This window comes from Macaca thibetana, chromosome 6 (genome assembly GCF_024542745.1).
Source record: "Macaca thibetana thibetana isolate TM-01 chromosome 6, ASM2454274v1, whole genome shotgun sequence".
Lineage (NCBI taxonomy): Eukaryota > Metazoa > Chordata > Mammalia > Primates > Cercopithecidae > Macaca > Macaca thibetana.
The window spans coordinates 5561100-5577965 of NC_065583.1; the positions used below are offsets into that span (position 1 = coordinate 5561100).

Consider the following 16866-nt stretch of genomic DNA (forward strand, 5'->3'; position numbering starts at 1 on the left):
GGGCTTGATAGGTGCAGCAAACCACTGTGACATATTTATACCTATGTAACAAACCTACACGTTCTACACATGCATCCCAGAATTTCAAGCAAAATAAAAACAATTAATAAAGTAAACCCATAACACATACCTTCATCCTCAAAGTGTACTCTTTTCTGCAATCAGAAAGGGAAAAAAAAAAAACATGATGAGAGTCAGACCACACTTTGTCCTGTGTGCACCGGTCTTTTCTGCATTGTTGACATTAGAAAACCCAATGGAAATAGTGAAAAGAGTCAACACGAGGGTCTCAAAATAAAGCCTAGAGGACATGTGGAAAGGCACAAGTTTTTTTTGTGAATGATTTTCAAGTTTATCTTCATTGCATGTTCACCATTATTTTCAAGAAGAAAGCATTTCTCTATGGAAAATGCTTACTGTCAAAGAGTTTTTAAGTGAACCTGTCATCTATAAATGTCATCTTGAATTCATTCTTGCCGGTAATAAACTCTCACTTTACAGATGCCCACCAAGACACTCTGTAAGTCATCTATAATGTACATGGTAAGATTACCGTCTCTTATCTCAATTTATATAGAAACGAAGACAAATAAAATTCCCACCTCAGACAAACAACAAAGAGTTTACCTCAACAGAGTCTAAGAACCTCTCAGGTGGTATCTTGAGCAGACGCTCAAACAACAAGCCTTTGTCACGCTCTAGGAAACAGAGTAATCGTCAGCACGTTGGGTGCACTGAAGGAAACTGTCAGGCAGACTAGGGTGCTAAAATCACGGGGCTGGCACATGTAGACAAGGGGGGTGATGCACTACATTTTTTTTTAAACCATTCATCTTTGTGTGGTGCTTTGGACATGCACAAAAACTCTCAAAGACACTCACAATCACTGCCCGTAGACTCTCCTCCATACCTCCCAAACCTGATGCACACCACCCTTTCATGTAAGGGACACCACTTCCTGCAGAAACTACAGGAAGATGGTCACAAATCTGTACCAAAGCCTTACTGCTTTTTATACCAAACTGCCTAAAACCTCATTTCTCTTAGGAAGCCCCAGAGAAATTCTCCACCAAACACAGGTTAAAAAGTGCCACCTTTCTGAAAAACTAAGATATTTCCTTAGCAAAAAACTAATCCCTGGGGTATGAGGGGTGAGACGAGGGAGATCTTTTTTTTTTTTTTTTAGAATAAATACCTAATGCATGCAGGGCTAAAAACCTAGATGAGGCGTTGATAGGTGCAGCAAACCACCATGACACATTTACCCCTATGTAAGAAACCTGCACATTCTACATATGCATCCCAGAATTTCAAGCAAAATAAAAATAAAAAAAAGTAAACCTACAACACATACCTTCTTCCTCAAAGTGTACTCTTTTCTGCAATCAGGGAAAAGAAAAACATGATGAGAGTCAGAGCACACTGTGTCCTGTGTGCACAGGTTTTTTCTGCATTGTTGACATGAGAAAACCCAATGGAAATAGTGAAAATAGTCAACACGAGGGCCCCAAAATAAAGCCTAGAGGACACGTGGAAAGGCACAAGTTTTTTTTGTGAATGATTTTCAAGTTTATTCTCATTGCATGTTCACCACTATTTTCAAGAAGAAAGCACTTCCCCTGTGGAAAATGCTTACTGCCGAAGAGTTTTTAAGTGAACCTGTCATCTATAAATATCATCTTGAAATTCATTCTTGCTTGTAATAAACTCTCACTTTACAAATGTCCACCAAGACATTCTGTAAGTCATCTATAATATACATGGTAAGATCACCATCTCTTACCTCAATTTATATAGAAACCAAGAGAAATAAAATTCCCACCTCAGACAAACAACAAAGAGTTTACCTCAACAGAGTCTAAGAACCTCTCAGATGGTATCTCGGGCGGACGTTCACACAACAAGCCTTTGTCACGCTCTAGGAAAGAGAGTAATCGTCAGCACGTTGGGTGGACTGAAGGAATCCGTCATACAGACTAGGGTGCTAAAAACACGGGGCTGGCACACGTAGACAAGGGGGGTGATGCACTACATTTTTTTTTAAAACCATTAATCCTTGTGTGGTGCTTTGGACATGCACAAAAACTCTCAAAGACACTCACAATCACTGCCCGTAGACTCTCTCCTCCATACCTCCCAAACCTGATGCACACCACCCTTTCATGTAAGGAACACCACTTCCTGCAGAGACTACAGGAAGACGGTCACAAATCTGTACCAACGTCTTACTGTTTTTTATACCAAACTGCCTAAAATCTCATTTCTCTTAGGAAGCTCCAGAGAAATTCTCCACCAAACACAGGTTAAAAAGTGCCACCTTTCTGAAAAACTAAGATATTTCCTTAGCAAAAAACTAATCCCTGGGGTATGAGGGGTGAGACGAGGGAGATCAGTAGAATAAATACCTAATGCATGCAGGGCTAAAAACCTAGATGAGGGGTTGATAGGTGCAGCAAACCACCATGACACATTTACCCCTATGTAAGAAACCTGCACATTCTACATATGCATCCCAGAATTTCAAGCAAAATAAAAATAAAAAAAGTAAACCTACAACACATACCTTCTTCCTCAAAGTGTACTCTTTTCTGCAATCAGGGAAAAGAAAAACATGATGAGAGTCAGACCACACTGTGTCCTGTGTGCACAGGTCTTTTCTGCATTGTTGACATGAGAAAACCCAATGGAAATAGTGAAAATAGTCAACACGAGGGCCCCAAAATAAAGCCTAGAGGACACGTGGAAAGGCACAAGTTTTTTTTGTGAATGATTTTCAAGTTTATTCTCATTGCATGTTCACCACTATTTTCAAGAAGAAAGCACTTCCCCTGTGGAAAATGCTTACTGCCGAAGAGTTTTTAAGTGAACCTGTCATCTATAAATATCATCTTGAATTCATTCTTGCTGGTAATAAACTCTCACTTTACAAATGTCCACCATGACATTCTGTAAGTCATCTATAATGTACATGGTAAGATCACCATCTCTTACCTCAATTTATATAGAAACCAAGAGAAATAAAATTCCCACCTCAGACAAACAACAAAGAGTTTACCTCAACAGAGTCTAAGAACCTCTCAGATGGTATCTCGGGCGGACGTTCACACAACAAGCCTTTGTCACGCTCTAGGAAACAGAGTAATCGTCAGCACGTTGGGTGGACTGAAGGAATCCGTCATGCAGACTAGGGTGCTAAAAACACGGGGCTGGCACATGTAGACAAGGGGGGTGATGCACTACATTTTTTTTTAAAACCATTAATCCTTGTGTGGTGCTATGGACATGCACAAAAACTCTCAAAGACACTCACAATCACTGCCCGTAGACTCTCTCCTCCATACCTCCCAAACCTGATGCACACCACCCTTTCATGTAAGGGACACCACTTCCTGCAGAGACTACAGGAAGACGGTCACAAATCTGTACCAAAGCCTTACTGTTTTTTATACCAAACTGCCTAAAATCTCATTTCTCTTAGGAAGCTCCAGAGAAATTCTCCACCAAACACAGGTTAAAAAGTACCACCTTTCTGAAAAACTAAGATATTTCCTTAGCAAAAAACTAACCACTGGGGTATGAGGGGTGAGACGAGGGAGATCAGTAGAATAAATACCTAATGCATGCAGGGCTAAAAACCTAGATGAGGGGTTGATAGGTGCAGCAAACCACCATAACACATTTACCCCTATGTAAGAAACCTGCACATTCTACATATGCATCCCAGAATTTCAAGCAAAATAAAAATAAAAAAAAGTAAACCTACAACACATACCTTCTTCCTCAAAGTGTACTCTTTTCTGCAATCAGGGAAAAGAAAAACATGATGAGAGTCAGACCACACTGTGTCCTGTGTGCACAGGTCTTTTCTGCATTGTTGACATGAGAAAACCCAATGGAAATAGTGAAAATAGTCAACAGAAGGGTCCCAAATTAAACCTAGAGGACATGTGGAAAGGCACAAGTTTTTTTTGTGAATGATTTTCAAGTTTATTTTCACTGCATGTTCACCATTATTTTCAAGAAGAAAGCACTTCTCCTATGGAAAATGCTTACCGCCGTAGAGTTTTTAAGTGAACCTGTCATCTATAAATGTCATCTTGAATTCATTCTTGCTGGTAATAAACTCACTTTACAGCTGCCCACCAAGACATTCTGTAAGTCATCTATAATGTACATGGTAAGATCACCGTCTCTTATCTCAATTTATATAGAAACGAAGAGAAATAAAATTCCCACCTCAGACAAACTAAAAACACTTTACCTTCAATGAGTAAGGGAAGCTCTCAGATGGTACCTTGAGCAGACGGTCCCACAACAAGCCTTCGTCGCTCTCTAGGAAACACAGAGTCGTTGTCAGCACACTGGATGCGCTGAAGGAATCCGTCAGGCAGATTCAGGCGCTAAAAACACGGAGCTGGCCCATGTAGACAAGGGGGGTTAACTACAAAAACGGACCTCCTGCGAGAACATCCCCCTTGGTGATGAAGAAAGGTCAGTGAGACCATCACGAAAGCCATGGAAGACAGAGCCTTGGCAGCACACGCAGGCACTGCCGATGCTGTGACAGTGTCTCTTCCTTCTCCCATGCATTTTGAGGCCTGGGAAATTTCCACTTTTCTGGTGAAATGTGGCAATGTCATTTGTCTTTCCTGGGTCTACATATGCTTCTCCTGCACTTTCCATCCATTTTATTGCACTTCAGACATTGTTGTGGTAAAACATACAAAATGTATTATTGTAATCATTCAGTGCACACTTCAGGAGAAGACACGAGCAGAACCGCAGGAGCAGAGAAGAGAAAACCTCACTGTTTGAGGAGCCCACGCTCTTCTCCCCTGACCCTGGATTACAACCCACCCAGGCACCTGGGTAAGTGTGGGAACCCACAGACTATAGAAAATGAGCAGAAAGCCTTTGCACGCTTGTGCTAGATCTCAGAATAGGAATGCAGGCATCAGAACATCACGGGGCCCAACATGGGCTGCCCAGGGCTGAGCTCTGAGAGTAGAAAGAATGAGGAGGATACAGTCCCTGCCCTCCCAGTGACCAGCCATGGCCAGGATTCCTCCACCTATGAGTAGGAGACTACAGACTTTGGGACTGATGATTGCAAGTCTGTCTCAGAGAAACAGAGAAACTGATCTCCTATGGGTCACACGGGAAAGCTGCAAGGACCACCTAAACTCCAGAGCAGCCCCTCTCCCTTTTCTGAGCTCAGCCTGCCTTAGAGCAGGGTCCCCTCCTCACCTCCTGTGACACTAGCATTGGGCAGCTGCCCTCTCTGGGAGCTGAGGCTCCCTCCAGTAAAACGGAACTCTGGGCCAGGCCACTCTGGGCCAATAGCAGCTACACAAAGACCAGCTGTCCGGCGACTCCCAGGAGCTGATTGTTCCAGCCACAGGGAGATCGAGCGTGGCAACTACTCCGTGTCTGACCTGACCCTCCAGTCCGTCCCTGCTGATCATGTTCTCTCTGGGCTAAGTTGAACATTTCAGGCACTCACTCCTGTTCTCTGTCTCTCACTAATTTCTGATGGTGCCTTTGCCATCAATACACAGGGAGATGGAGAAGACAAGAAACAAGAAAGTAGCACCTCTGTCCAGGGTTTTAGGAAGATGGGCAATGTTCAGGCCAGCCACGAAGTCAGAGCTCAACTCCTCCTTCAGATGTGGCGTGAACGTTCCGGCCGCGCCCAGGTGATGATGTGGAACTGACTCTGCTGATGCTGCACCTCGGCTTCCCCATGGCTCTGCTGCCCTCATGCCTTCCTTCTGCTCCTCCAAATCATGTTCCTCTGCAGGCCCAGGCCAAGGCTGTACCTGCTCTCTCTCTCATAGAGCCCACTGGGCAGCTGTCTGTGAATTCTTAGAACCTCAACGTGGGCAACGCTGATTTGTACCTTTAATTAGTCAGCAGAAGGCCCCCTGAGTAGCCACAAAAAACTATATTCGAGACAATAAAGATGACTAGGGGAATTAGATTATGAGGACACAGTTTCTGAGGTTAGTGAGGGACATTTTAAAATCACAGCAGTCTGATTGTTTTAAAATGTGGGATAAGTATTGATACCTATAGAGCAATCAAATTTGATTTATACACAGTAAGTTTCCACCAAATGCATACTCCAAGAAAAAACTCAAGCTATAATTTGGTACCATTTATATTCCGATTCACCAAAACCAGCTGCATCCACTTGTTTTTTTTCAAAAGACTTCAGGAGCACACAACCAACCTTTGTCAACAGTCAGTTCAATGGGGACATCATGGAGCCTCTGAGGTACCACAGCCGAGTTTGTTTTTCCCCATCTGTAATGCATGAGCCACCCTCCATCCTGCTAGGAAGGCAAGTGCTCATCCTGCCTCTCAGACCCTAGGGCAAACCCCTTGGTTCTCTTTTCTTGTTGCTGTTTCTGAGCCGAGGACACAGAAACCATGACTAGGCTGAGGGATACAAGGCGGAAACTCTACATGACCCTGGCATTATCTATTCTGAACCACGTTATCTGATGGTCAATATGAGGCCTCAATGGAGAAAATTGGGGTGATTTCACCCCAACCCCACCTGCAGCCTCCTCTCTTCTCAGTTTCCCAGCAGAACTGGTTGTAGCACGAGGCTGCACCAGGCTGTAAATGCACAGGAAGGAGCCCCCCACTCTCCCTGCTCAAGATGGGTCGTGGAGGGTCACTTCTGAGGGCTTTGGTAGAAGAGGCTTGTAAAGGAGGGAAGGGGCTAGAGTGAGGTGTCATGACCTCTCCAATGGCAGGAGGAAATAGAAAGGCCTGTGAAGAGGTGAGGTTTATTAGAAAATAAAGTATAGCAGGGAATTCTGAAGGAAAAAATAAAATGAGCAGAGACCCTGACACAGTTCTGTTCTATGGGTGACCAGTGAAAATTTCCTGGGTGTGGACAGGATTTCCTTTAGGTTAATTAAAGTATCCTGTGCATGAAATAAACTGCACACACTGGAAGCTTACAAGCTGATTTTTTCATGTGCCTGTAATAGGACCACAACGGTGACGGAAATCTCTGTTGAGAATGTGGACACTAGTAAATCTGGGGATATGTGGTATGGAAACCCAAACACACACACCCAGACACACTGACCGTAGCACCGCATGAATTCACAAAAGACATGAGCTGGCCCCGTGCACAGGATCACACCCCACCTTCAGGGATCACAGTTGCTCCCAGGGGCTGCAGAATGTGGCCACTGTTTCTTATCTAGAAAAATCATTTCTCCCATCACAGCCTAGGTCCTCATTCATGAGAGGATGCTCAGCTCTGGCTGCCTGTCTACGGGAAAGCCAGTGAGGCAGTGGCACATTTCTCATCATCTGGGTGACTCATCAGCATGAGAGCGGCTCCGCAATACATACCCTCCGGTGGAACTCCCGACGATTTCTGTAATGACAGAAAGTAAATTGCTATGAGCATCAGACTATGCTGTGTCCTGTGAGCACAGGACTTTTCTTTGCTTAGTGACATTAGAAAACAAGATGGAAAACAGTGTTCAAAGGAACCCAAAGAAGAACAGAGCAAATTGAATCATACTAAAGACACAAATTTTTCTCAGAGGGTGTTTCCTCTCAAGCCTGTGTTGGTTGGCAAGTAAGTGATTTTGCTCCAAAGAGAGAACAAAATTGGTAAGGTAAAAGCTCACTGCCCCACAATGTGTAGCTGGTGCTGTCATTTTCTCCCAGTCTTAAATCAAGCCTCAGTGGGGACGGACTCTCACAATTCTCCCCAAGGACACTGTATAACTAATCTAAGATATATGTTGTGAAATTCTGGTATCTTAATTTAATCCAAATAAGGTAAAACTAAGAAAGCAACAGTTTTTCTCAGAGAAATCCAGGTGGCCTGACCTTCACATCCTCTGGGTCCTCCTCCTCTCCCTCGTCACTGGACCGCTCCTGTAGTGTATCAGTCAGAGCTAGGAGGATACAGAGTGACCGTCAGCGCCGTGGTGGTGGTGCTCATGAACAATTCAGTGACATTGCTTAAGGTGGGTGTTGGGGGAGGGCAGCAGGCACAGGAGCGACGCAGGGAAGAAAGGGAATCGGGGCCTTTGGGTTTCTACCTACAGGCCACCTGGTCAACATGAAATAGCCAGTCTCAAACAGGACACACCACGCAGTGCAGGCTGCGTTTCCCTGGCAGCCTCTTAGGGCTCCTCCTTCCTAATTGGACCTGAGCTAACTTGTCTTCTTGTTGATCCCTGCCAAAGTCATTTCCTCCTGAAATCCACATGTGCTGCTGCTCTGTATATCATCCTTCCTAGAAGATTTTGTACTGAACAAGAAGCAACCTTTCTTAAAAGCGGAGATTTATTTCTAGCCAAAAGATTTTATTACCAACTTTCTGTTACTAGGAAACAAACCAAGATTTGAAAATACTCAATTATCCTGCCATTTCACGATGACCCCTACTTAGCATGTGATATTTGTCCTTCCACTCTTCCTTTTCAACACGATATGTGTGCACCACGGAGTGCACTGCTCCTCATGCTCACACTGACTCCAGCACGGGGACAGCCTGTCATGGGGAGCAGCGAGGGGAGCGGGGAGCGGGCAGTGACTCTCTCCAGCCCAGCTCTGCAGGAGATTCCAGCAGGGAAAGTGGGTGCCAGGCTAACACCCAGGTTGATCCTTGAGATTTTATTGGATGCTATATCTTGGGATTGGGTTGCACTGAATTTCTAAGACTTGCGGTGATTATCTCATTAAATACAATAGAATATCCCACTGATTATTGTCTGCATTTGAACAGGAGCTGAGGGATGATCTCACTGCTGTAGATCAAAAGCCTGTGGACTCTGTGTGTTTTACATTAATGATCACACTGAAGCCCACTGTACAATGTACCTGCTCAAACCAATCCTGGGTGAGCTGAGCACTGACACCATCCAGTCATGATAGTGTTTGGGATCTGAATAGGTTTTCATTCTCCCACATGCACACACAAGTGCTGGAATAACTTGGCCTAGCAAGAAATTATACTAGGGCTTTGTGACAAATTCAGTGTAGTGGCTCATGGCATTAACCTTCTACTCATTCCCGACTTCACATGTGCCTCTTCCATTTAAAAGACCAAGAGCTTGGGAAATTCGTCTCTGCACCATGTCCATCTGAGGACTGGGGATAGTGAACTTATGTTCAGGTACAGCTGGGGTGGAGGATGAATGCGTTGATGTATGTAAACTGTGCAGTGGTGATGGAAATTTTCTTGAACATTGATCCTTGTGTTGTACTTTGAACATGGGAGTATGTTTTCTGGGGAAATGTATACACACTCCCAAAGACATCCACAATCATTCCATACACACTCTCTCCCTGTCCCTCCCAACCCTGATGAACCACCCCACCTTACATGACATTGCTGCTTCCAGGGATGACAGTACCATGGTTACAGTTGTTTACTGGACTCTTAGTAGTTTTTTAAACCAAACTTTCCAAATCTAATTTCTGGCAGAAAGCTCAAACCAGACTGGCTCTTGAGCAAAAGCAGGTGCAACAGTGTCATCTTTGTAACACTAAGATTTTGAACGTAGACAAAGAGATGATCCCAGAATACGTACCGTTCGCCAGTGTGGCTGGGTCCCCCCGCATCTAGAGAAAAACAAAACACTATGAGGGTCAGACTAGGCTGTGTCCTGTGTGCACAGGTCTTTTTTTCACTTGTTGATGTTAAAAAAAACAGATGGCAAATAGTGGTTGAGACAATGGCCCTGATATCTAGAAGACATTCGTGGAAAGGCACAAAATTTTTGGGCAAGGTTTTCCATTGTTTTTATTTGACAATTCCAAATACTTCTCAAGAAGAAGGCATTTCTCTAGAGGAAAATGCCTGCTGACACACAGTGTGTAAATGTGGATGCCATCTGAAACCATTTTTTAGTAGATAATGAACTCTGACATTTGCCCACCAAGAAATTCTGTCAGTCACCTATAATGTACACGGTTAAGATTTAGACATGTTAATTCAGTTGAAACGGAGAGAAACCAAGAGAAATAAAATTTCCATTTCAGAGGAAAAAAAGACTTTACCATGTGAACTCCTGTGGCTTCCTCAGAGGATGTCTGCCCTGGCATATGCTGCTGTAGGTGTTTCAGGTCACCTAGGAAACAGAGTCACTATAAACACATGAGATCCACTGAGTGAATTCCTCAGGTGGTCTTGGAGCTGTGGACACGGGGCTGGCGTGTGTGGAAAGGTGTGTTCACAGCACAGACTCAGCTGTTGCCGGTCCATCCTCCATGATGGAGAGTGAAGGCAAATGGTGAAGGAAGGCATCAAGAAGGCCACGGAAGACAGAGCCTTGGTCCTGCAGCTATGGCCACCTCTTCGACATAAATAACCCATCTCAAACAGGGCCCACCACACAGTGTTTCCCTGCAGCATCCAGGGCTCCTCCTTCCTAACCTGACCTGAGCTAACTTGCCCTCCCTTCTTGATCCCCTTGAGGTCATTTCCTCCCCAGGACCAACATGTCCTGCTGCTGTGTTTTTCAATTCTTCTAGATCTTTTTTTTTTTTTCTTTTTTGAGATGGAGTTTTGCTCTTTTTGCCCAGGCTGCAGTGTAATTGTGTGATCTCCACTCACTGCAACCTCCACTTCCCAGGTTCAAGCAATTCTCCTGTCTCAGCCTCCTGAGTAGCTGGTATTACAGGCATGTGCTCCCATGCCCAGCTAATTTTGTATTTTTTAGTAGAGATGGGGTTTCTCCATGTTGGTCACGCTGGTCTTGAACTCCTGACCTCTGGTGATCCGCCCTCCTTGGCCTCCCAAAGCACTGGGATTACAGGCATGAGCCACCGTCTCCAGCTGGAACATTTTGTACTTTCTTCAAAGAGGAGATTTAATTCTAGCCAAAATATTCTATGTATTCACTAACCTTTTGTTTCAAAGAAGACTAAACCAAGAATTGAAACTACTCAATTATCCTACCATTTAAAGATGATCCCTACTTGGCATGTGATATTTGTCCTTCTGCTCTTCCTTTTAACACTGTGTGTGTGTGTCATGGGGCCCGCTGTTGGTCATACTCATACTGGCTCCAGGACTGTGACAGCCCTTCATGGGTGGCAGCAGGTGGGGACGCTGACCCTCTCTTACCCAGTTGTGCAGAAGATTCCAGCAGAGGAGATGGGCTCCAGGCTAACAGACAATTGGCTCCTTGAGATCTTGTTGGGTGCTGTGTCTTGGGTATATTTGCTACTGAAATGGAGCATTTCTAACGTTTGTGGTGACAATCTCATTAAATACAATAGAATATGTTCCTGAATGTTCTCTGAACTTGACCAGGAGCTGAAGAATACCCCATCACTTAAGACCAAAGGCCTGGCAGCTCCCTCTGTATGTTTCATATTAATGACTGCACCAAAGTCCACTATACAATGAACCTACTCAAACTCTGGACCAGCTGACCATTGAGACCATTCTATTGTGGTATACAGTGCTAGAGATCTTTATAGGCCAATATGCTTCCACATACACACATAGATGCTAAGGACTCTCTGATATGGTGACAAGTTACACCAGGGCCATGTGATAACTTCAGACTAGTAGCCCACAGCATCAACCTTCCACCCATTCCCGAGTTCATCTATGCCATTTCCATTTAGGAGACCAAAAGCCTGGAAAATTCATCTCTACATCATCTCTATGTGAGGACTGGGGATATCAAACTTCACCTTTGGCTACAGCTGTGGTGAGGAATGAATGGATTGATTTTTGGAAAACGCAGTGGTGATGAAATTTCGTTTGCAGGATATTAATCTTTGTGTTGTGCTTTGCATATGGGAACACATTTTCTGGGGAAAAGCACAGAAACTTGCAAAGACATTCACAATCACTCCACATTGACTCATTCCTCCATACCTCCCGACCCTGATGCCCAACAACCTCTTCTATCCAAATGACACTGTGCCTTCCAGGCACTAGAGTCAATGGTCACATTTCTTGACTGGGTGATTCACTTTTTAAGACAAAAGTGCTTGAACCTCATTTCTGGCAGGAAGTTCACACCAGAGTGGCTCTCCAGAAGAAATGAGGCAAGGAAGTGTTACCTTTGTCAACACCAGAACTTTTCCTCAGCATAGCAGTGATCCCAGAATGCGTACTGTTTTTCTCTGTGGCTTTGTCCACCTGCATTTAGAGAAAAACAAAACACTATAAGGGTCAGACCATGCTGTGTCCTGTGTACACAGGTTTTTCTTTTTCTTTTCTTTTCTTCTTTCTTTTCTTTCTTTCTTTTTCTTTCTTTCTTTCTTTCTTTCTTTCTTTCTTTCTCTTTCTTTCTTTCTTTCTTTCTTTCTTTCTTTCTTTTCTTTCTTTCTTTCTTTCTTTCTTTCTTTCTTTCTTTCTTTCTTTTTTCTCTTTCTTTCTTTCTTTCTTTTTCTCTCTTTTCTTTCTTTTCTTCTCTTTTTTCTCTCTCTTTCCTTCCTTCCTTCTCTTCCTCTTTCCTTCCTTCCTTCTTTCTCTTCTTTCTCTCTCTCTCTCTCTCTTCTTTCTCTCTCTCTCCCTTCCTTCTTCTCTCTCTCTCTCTTTTCTCTCTCTCTCTCTCTCTCTCTCTCTCTCTCTCTCTCTCTCTCTCTCTCTCTCTCTGCTGGAATCTTGCTCTGTCACCTGGGCGGGAGTACAGTGTCATGATCTCGGCTCACTGCAATCATCCATCTCCTGGGCTCAAGCGATCCTGCTCCCTCAGCCTCCCCAGTAGCTGAGATCACAGTAGCTGGTCAGCACGCCTGGCTAATTTTTGTACTTTTAGTAGAGATGGGGTTTCACCATACAAGTCTTTACTTGGTGACATTAGAAAAGCAGATGGGAGACACTGGTTGAGGCAATGGTCTCAAAATAAAGCCTAGAAGACACTTCTGGAAAGGCACAAGAATTTTTTTTTTTTTTTTTTTTTTTGAGACGGAGTCTCGCTCTCTGTCACCCAGGCTGGAGTGCAGTGACCGGATCTCAGCTCACTGCAAGCTCTGCCTCCCGGGTTTATGCCATTCTCCTGCCTCAGCCTCCCGAATAGCTGAGACTACAGGCGCCCATCACCTCACCCGGCTAGTTTTTTGTATTTTTTAGTAGAGATGGGCTTTCACTGTGTTAGCCAGGATGGTCTCGATCTCCTGACCTCGTGATCCACTCGTCTCGGCCTCCCAAAGTGCTGGGATTACAGGCTTGAGCCACTGCGCCAGGCCCAGGCACAAGATTTTTATGCAAGACTTTCAACATTGTTTTGGTTGTATAGTCACAATGTTGTAAGAAGAAAGCTTTTCCCCTAAAAAAATTCTTTCTGCCATACAGTTCGTAACTGAAGGTGTCATCTAAGAATGCCATCTGAGATCATTTCTTACCTGGTAATGAACCCTCACATTTTCCCACCAAAAAATTCTTTAAATCATCTATAATACACATGGTAAGATTTTCATATCTCAATTCAAATAAAATAAAAAAGAACCAAGAGCAACAGCATTTCCATCTCAGAAACATAAAGAAGAACTTACCACGTGAACACCTGGGACATCCTTAGATGAACGCTTCCGCGCCAGGTTCTCACTGTGATCTAGGAAACACAGAGTAACTGTCAGCATGTTGGTTCCACAGAAGGAATCCCTTAAGCAGCCTTGGGTGCTGGGGACAGGGGGATGGCGTGTGTAAAGGAGGTGGGTTAAGGGCAGAAACTTGGCTGCCACTGGGACACCCTCCTTGGTGATGAGGGAAGGCAAATGAGACCATCAGGAAAGCCACAGAAGTCAGGGCCTGGTTCTCTGGCTAAGCCACCTCACCACTGTGAAACAGGCAGTGTTCACACAGGGCAGCACACAGATGCACTGCTGATTCCATGACAGTGTCCCATCACCCCCTTGTGCATTTTGAGGCCTGGTAAATTTTCTTTTTTTGTTGTTGAAATGTTATAATGTCATTTATCTTTCCTGGATCTACATACGCTCCTTCTGCACTTATCCATTTTATTGCCTTTAAAATCAAGATTGTGGCCAAAATACATCATATTTATTATTTGAATGATCAAGTGCGCACTTCAGGGGCATTAGAGACATTCACAGTTCTGTGAAGTAAACTAAACATAATCCAAATCCAGATGTCTTACTTTCCACCTTAGGAAACGAGAGAAAAAAGTGTAGTGTAATGTAAACAAGGCAACCCCCATCCCCAAAAACATAGCAATATTTGCAGAAATCAATGTAATAGAAATAATAAACAAAGAAACTCAACAATACCAAAAGCTGCTTCTTAGAAAAGATCAATAGAATTGGTAAACCTCCAGCCAGGCTAATCACAAAGAAAAGATAGAAGACGTGATGTACAAATAACATGAATAGAAGAGGAATTATCCCTGCTTATCCCATGAACATTAAGAAAATAATAACAGAATACTTTCCTTTTTTTTTTTTTTTTTTTTTTTTTTTTGAGACAGAGTCTCACTCTGTCGCCTAGGCTGGAGTGCAGTGGTGTGATCTTGGCTCACTGTGAGCTCCGCCTCCTGGGTTCACACCATTCTCCTGCCTCAGCCTCCCAAGTAGCTGGGACTACAGGTGCCTGCCACCACGCCTGGCTAATTTTTTTGTATTTTTAGTAGAGATGGGGTTTCACCGTGTTAGCCAGGATGGTCTTGATCTCCTGACCTCATGATCCACCCGCCTCAGTCTCCCAAAGTGCTGGGATTACAGGCGTGAGCGACTGAGCCTGGCCAATAACAGAATACTTTCAACCAATCTATGCCTGCAATTTTTAAGTGCAGCAGTGAAAGTATATTAAAAAGTTTTAGAGTAGGAATGACAGGAAGCACAGTACCGTTGGAAGAGAACCAAGTAGGCAACTGGTGAGATTCAAGTGTCTATGCCCACAAATTTCCTAGCTCAAATGAAATGGACAAATGCCTTCAAAAAGAGAAACTACCATAACCACCCAAAGAAGAGATAGACAATCTGAGTAGGCTTCTATCCATTATAGAATTTGATCGGTAAGTAATAACGTAAAAAAAAAAAAAAAAAAAAAAAAAACATGCCCATATAATTATACTGGTGAATTCTACCTAACAATTACAATGGAAAACATAGTCTTACCAGCAAGTGATCAAAATTCTACATATTTACCCAGCTAAATTTAAAAAATATGTTCGTCTTAAAATCTGCACAAGAATGTAGGCAGCTTTATTCATAATTGCCCACACTGGAAGCAGCTGAGATGGTCTTCAGGAGGTGACAGAACCAGCTAACACTGTTTGATGACACCAATGGGCTATTGTTCACTGCTAAGAATTACTAAGCTGTTAAATTTCAAAATGATACAAAAGATCTTACATGTATATTGCTAAGTAAAATAAGTTAGTCATAAGTAGCTACATAGCCTATGATTCCAACTCTATAAAATTCTGGAAAAGGAAACCTATAGAGGCAGTAAAATCATCTATGGTTGTCAGGAATCCTCAGAAAAGAAGAAAGGAAGTAGTATGTGCAGCTCAGGTCATGTTTAGGGTGTGAAATTATTCCATCAGGGTGACAAACGACAATGTGAGTTTGTCAAAATCCATAGACTGGACAACACAGAGTGAACCTTATGCTAACCCTGGACTTCTGTTCATAAGAATGTGTGTCAGTATTGGCTCAGTCATTGATGCTAACCCCGGACATCTGTTCATAAGAACATATCACTATTGGCTCAGTCATTGATGCCAACCCCAGACTTCTGATCATAAGAACATTATCACTATTGTATCAGTCACTGATGCTAACCCTGGACTTCTGTCCATAAGAATCTGTCACTATTGGCTCAGTCATTGATGCTAACCCTGGACTTCTCTTAACAAGAATGTATCACTATTGGCTCAGTCACTGATGCTAACTCTGGACTTCTGTTCATAAGAATCTATCACTATTGGCTCAGCCATTGATGCTAACCCTAGACTTCTGTTCATAAGAATCTATCACTATTGGCTCAGTCATTGATGCTAACCCTGGACTTCTGTTCATAAGAATCTATCACTATTGGCTCAGTCATTGATGCTAACCCTGGACTTCTGTTCATAAGAATGTGTCACTATTGGCTCAGCCATTGATGCTAACCCTAGACGTCTGTTCATAAGAATCTATCACTATTGGCTCAGTCATTGATGCTAACCCTGGACTTCTGCTCATAAGAATGTGTTACTATTGGCTCAGCCATTGATGCTAACCCTAGACTTCTGTTCATAAGAATTTATCACTATTGAATCAGTCACTGATGCTAACCCTAGACTTCTGTTAACAAGAATGTGTCACTATTGGCTCAATCACTGATGCTAACCCTTGACTTCTGTTCATAAGAATCTATCACTATTGGCTCAGTCACTGATGCTAACCCTGGGCTTCTGTTGATAAGAATCTATCACTATTGGCTCAGCCTTTGATGCTAACCCTAGACTTCTGTTCATAAGAATCTATCACTATTGGCTCAGCCATTGATGCTAATCCTGGACTTCTGTTCATAAGAATCTATCACTATTGGCTCAGCCATTGATGCTAACCCTGGACTTCTGTTCATAAGAATCTATCACTATTGGCTCAGTCATTGATGCTAACCCTAGACTTCTGCTCATAGAATGTGTTACTATTGGCTCAGTCATTGATGCTAACCCTAGACTTCTGTTCATAAGAATGTGTCTCTATTGGCTCAGCCATTGATGTTAACCCTAGACTTCTGTTCATAAGAATCTATCACTATCGGCTCAGTCATTGATGCTAACCCTGGACTTCTGTTAACAAGAATGTGTCACTATTGTATCAGTCACTGATGCTAACCCTGGACTTCTGTCCATAAGAATCTGTCACTATTGGCTCAGTCATTGATGCTAACCCTGGACTTCT

General features: G+C 43.3%; 1 protein-coding gene and 1 pseudogene across 2 annotated transcripts in view; one reads left to right on the top strand and one right to left on the bottom strand.

The window, feature by feature from the left end:
• The window catches only part of THOC3 (THO complex subunit 3), a 259254-nt gene that overhangs the window by 100595 nt on the left and 141793 nt on the right, over nt 1–16866 (top strand). The gene's annotated exons all lie outside the window — the stretch shown is intronic.
• Nucleotides 1–16866, bottom strand: part of FAM153B (family with sequence similarity 153 member B) — a 53103-nt pseudogene that overhangs the window by 33314 nt on the left and 2923 nt on the right. Inside the window, exons 3-16 of the transcript XR_008411757.1 lie at nt 13507–13565; nt 12070–12148; nt 10048–10118; nt 9579–9609; nt 7867–7934; nt 7378–7402; nt 4262–4332; nt 3773–3797; nt 3056–3126; nt 2564–2588; nt 1848–1918; nt 1355–1379; nt 628–698; nt 131–155 (exon numbers count right to left, since the gene is read on the bottom strand). The product of XR_008411757.1 is annotated as a family with sequence similarity 153 member B (transcript). The remainder of the gene's footprint in view (nt 1–130; nt 156–627; nt 699–1354; nt 1380–1847; nt 1919–2563; nt 2589–3055; nt 3127–3772; nt 3798–4261; nt 4333–7377; nt 7403–7866; nt 7935–9578; nt 9610–10047; nt 10119–12069; nt 12149–13506; nt 13566–16866) is intronic.